This window comes from Notothenia rossii (genome assembly GCF_949606895.1).
Source record: "Notothenia rossii genome assembly, chromosome: 7".
NCBI lineage: Eukaryota > Metazoa > Chordata > Actinopteri > Perciformes > Nototheniidae > Notothenia > Notothenia rossii.
In genome coordinates, this window is record NC_136905.1 from 9,585,307 (window position 1) to 9,589,572 (window position 4,266).

Consider the following 4,266-nt stretch of genomic DNA (forward strand, 5'->3'; position numbering starts at 1 on the left):
ATTAGTTTGCTTCTTTAAAGGATGTTCATGAATAAGTGTTCTCCAGTGCCTTTTGTCCGCTTTAAGGTATTATTAAGGTAGGGTTAATGTTGCTCTCAAAGTGCACCAGATTGATGCTTTTAACTTCAATATTGGAAACGCAGTTGGATGCACTTCAACCAAAACCCAGACGGTGATAAAGCGCACCATTTGTAAAGGCAAAATATCCTTTAAAGCAGGGTCAACAAATAATCTCCATCGCCACTTAAAAACACAGTATCTAATATTAAGAGTTGCATGAATTTCATTCAAGGCAAGGCAACTTTATTTACTTAACACATACAGAGGGTAAATTCAAAGTACATTCAATGACATGAATATGGCGCCACCTTGTGTCATGTTTACAATGCAGATGATTGACATTAGGTCTGGCAATACAGTCAATCATTATCCTGGTGATTATTTCGCAGATAAACCTAGTAACCCCGCCCCCTTTAAAAAACAGCTCTTTTGAACGACTCTTTGAAAGGAACGGAGCCATAAGATCCGGCTCCCTTCAAAGAGCCATAAATCCCATCACTAACAACGATCACACACACGCTTGCTCACTCTCGCTCTACCAACCACACACACACACATGCACACCCCTCTCTCTCTTAAAGGGACAGCGATCTCATCTCACTCTGCATTACCCTAATATCATAACATGTGTGTTCTGGAGAATCACAGAACGGACAATCGTCCTTATTATTATGCCGTTTAAACCAGTTATTTACATTTGTTTGTAAATTGGTCCACACACCGCTTCCCCGCAGGGAGGCTCCCCCCGCCATCCTGTTGACAGTGCACGAGCGTCGTGCTCCTTATACTATAAAATTATAGTATGGTATATAAATATATATGTATATACATAACAAATACGAAAAATAATGGTCATAGTATATAACAGGGCTATTTAATAGTTCTTGAATGGGGACAGTTGATGAAGTGATCCAAAATAAGGGCTCAAGACAAATATGCCTTGAAATATGTATGAGCATATGAGCAATCATGTTAATAGCTACAGATACATTAATGTAATACAACATACTGTAGGAGTGCTTCTATTGCATGTTGTAAAAGTATGACGCAGAAATCAGGGAACCATATGTTAAGAATGTCACAAGGCTCACGACCCAAACGCACAACACCAGAAACAGGTCAGGATTAACAAGGTCTTTAATAAAGGCAAAAACACAAAGCGCTCACTAGGAGGAAAAACTGAGAAATTATAAGATCCAAAACTCCAAACAAAAACATCTACATGGACCATACAAAATGAAACAAAAGGAGTCCATCAAAAACATACTCAACGAGGTCAAGGAATGACCGGCAGGCCCGGTGAGACAAGACGAACTGGCACAGGACAAAGGTAGACGCAGACTATATATACACACTAGGTAAGGGGACACAGGTGGCAACAATTAAGGGAGGGGCTGACGATCACACTGGAGGCAGGAATGGCTCTGAAACGAGAGGGAAAGGTTACTACAAAATAAAACATGACTTCACAAGACAAAGCAAAAGACAAAAGGACTGAACGAAATGAATTAACTCAACATAAATGTCTAGACACCACACAGATGACATTTTCAGAACTCATGTCATCTAAGATGTAAACCATTAACTAATTTGACCATCAACATCAATTTAAGTGCACACCCCAGTGCAACAACGGTTTTGAATAAACACATCAGTATATTGAAAGATTCAAGGAGTGGGCCCTACAGTCAGGAACTAGCTTTCTTTTTTAACATTCTACTCAAAGGGCCGGTATATATTACCTTCGCCAATCGCATAGCCCTGGTATATGTCAAATAGTCATTATAATATTTTTGAATGTATCAACAACAAAAACAAAAAGTAATAGTATGGTACATCCAGGTATCATAAGTTATTTTCTTTAAGTATTTGCGGTTGGCCATATTGGATATGTCTGGACATATCGAACTGCTTGAAGCTTGGAACTGATGACTGACAGTGACCAAATGGTTTGTTTATATGTTCTGGTGGTAAGGGTCTGATACCACACAAGAGTTGCTAATTACTTTAGCCCCGACCTAGCTTTTATTTCTGGATGGTTTTTACATTCACACCATACTTCTCAGTATTTAGCCAACATTGCAGAGCGTATTTAAGTTAAAAGCTTGAAAGCAATAGCTTTAAATGAGGTTGAGTTAATAATAGAAGCTAATTCTTATGGAGATTGGTGATTTAACCTGTTAAGGCCCTCCCGCAACATCTTGCAGGAAACAGTGTCTGAGGGCATGTTCATTTAATAAGCTATGAATGTTTTATATACATGTAACGGGAAGAAACTCATCTCACTGATCATTTTCTTTTTTTTTCAAAAAAAACCACACAATGCTAACGCTGAGCCTCTGAATTAGCAACGAGCGAAAAATGCTAACAGATTTACTGCAATGAAACTCACTCATAAAACTTTATTATTTATCCATTCTGCACATCCAACCCATCGATCTGATCGTGAGATGACACAGAATCGTTGGGTACAGACATTATCACTCAATGATACGAACTCGCGACTTTATAAACAAAAACAGACATCAAACATGTGGCGCTAGGTAGCTAAAAACGCTAACATGGTTTACCTGTGTCGTAGTCTGGTCAAAAGTGGTCTTCAATGGCATTACAATGATAAAAACGCTGCTGAAGTTAATCCATAGGTTAATCCAATGTGCCTGTGTCCCTTTGAAATGATTTCTGATCATCCATAAGCAATAAACCCTGCTTTTCCGTTTCCAGATGTCAGAGCGAGAGATAGGTTCGCTTTCATTCAAAACTGCGGGCGAAAAGCCCCCACCTTTTTGTTTTACCATGTGTGTGTTTGGGGAAACAGATTTCACTTGTTTTGCATCAATCTTGATACAGGGTACTTATTATATGTTGTACTTTGGATTCCTAAAGCTTTTAGTCTACTAACCCATCATCCAAAGGTAGTTTTCACTATAAGTAAAAAATAACTTTTGGACGGACACTATAATTTACAGTTTTTTACTATGTTCAATCTGAATTTTCTTTAAAATAAAAAACCTCTATATTGATTCTGACTTTTTATAAATCCAAGTCACAGGTTTATCATTACTTTGAGAAAAAAGATTATTAATTTAAACCTTTTAGAAGGGAAGATATGGTCATTTGTTCAGGGAATGTCATTTTCGAGCCTGAGACCTGAAAAACAGGCTCAGGGCTAAACAGGTTAAGTTAGTTTTGGCTCTAATAATAGTATGGTATATCAGAATATCATAACAAATATAAAAAGGTCACACAAACTAGCCTTTTAGAGTCACAGTATAGTGTGTGTGTGTGTGTGTGTGTGTGTGTGTGTGTGTGTGTGTGTGTGTGTGTGTGTGTGTGTGTGTGTGTGTGTGTGTGTGTGTGTGTGTTTGCATGTGTTTGGTATGTGTGTGGGGAGACAATGGGAGACATTGTTATATCAAAAACAGTAAAGAAACTGTGACATGTAAAGAAAAGATTTTCTCTAAAACTGTGATGTTACATCCCTCAGATGTCTATTCTTCTTTTTTAAAACCCACACTGTGAGAAAGGAACTAGATTATCTGAATGATTACTTTTTGTTTTAAACCAACAGTATGGGGACACCTGCCATAGACAGAGTCTCTGGCCGTTTCTCAATCGCGAGGATAGTGGCTTGGTAGTCGCATACTTCCAAGTCACTTCCTTCAGAAACGAAGCAAGTATACTTCCAAGCCAAGGCTTCGGAAACCAAAGAAGAATGGAAGAGGCTAACAAGTGCCACTCTCTCTAACGGTTTCAACATAAACTGTACCGAAAATAAATACCTCACGATGTCTATCTAATTATGAACTTGCTTTACTTTCACGGAACACATTTTTGGTGATAACAAATGCAACAAAGTAACATATTTACCAACACATGTTCTACGCCACTACATACTTACATTTAAATGTGTGCTGTTCTGCGTCGGTTCAGCCATTCTCCGCAAGGGTTTTTGAAATTGGTCCGTGCGCAAAGCATTGTGGGGATTTGAAGGACGCGAAGTCTACCCATGTGCAGCCTCGAAATTACCCCCAAACCAAGGACGTGGCCTCGGTGGAATTCCAAGTATGCTGGAGATTGGAACAGTCCTTCGGCGGCACTCGATGACGTAGCATCTTTGAAATATTGGCTTGGAAGCCAGTTTCCTCGCGATTGAGAAACGGCCACAGGGACTGAGCATAAAACAGGAAAGGGAGGGGAAAAGAA

The 4,266-nt window shown here is 39.0% G+C and overlaps 1 long non-coding RNA gene across 1 annotated transcript; it reads right to left on the reverse strand.

Annotated features, from left to right (window-relative positions):
• Positions 1–1,179: 1,179 nt before the first annotated feature.
• LOC307046773 lies at positions 1,180–3,649 on the reverse strand. Its single transcript, XR_013810235.1, has 2 exons — positions 2,631–3,649; positions 1,180–1,484 (listed from the first exon to the last, which is right to left on the reverse strand). It is a non-coding gene; the product is annotated as an uncharacterized lncRNA (long non-coding RNA).
• Positions 3,650–4,266: the final 617 nt, after the last annotated feature.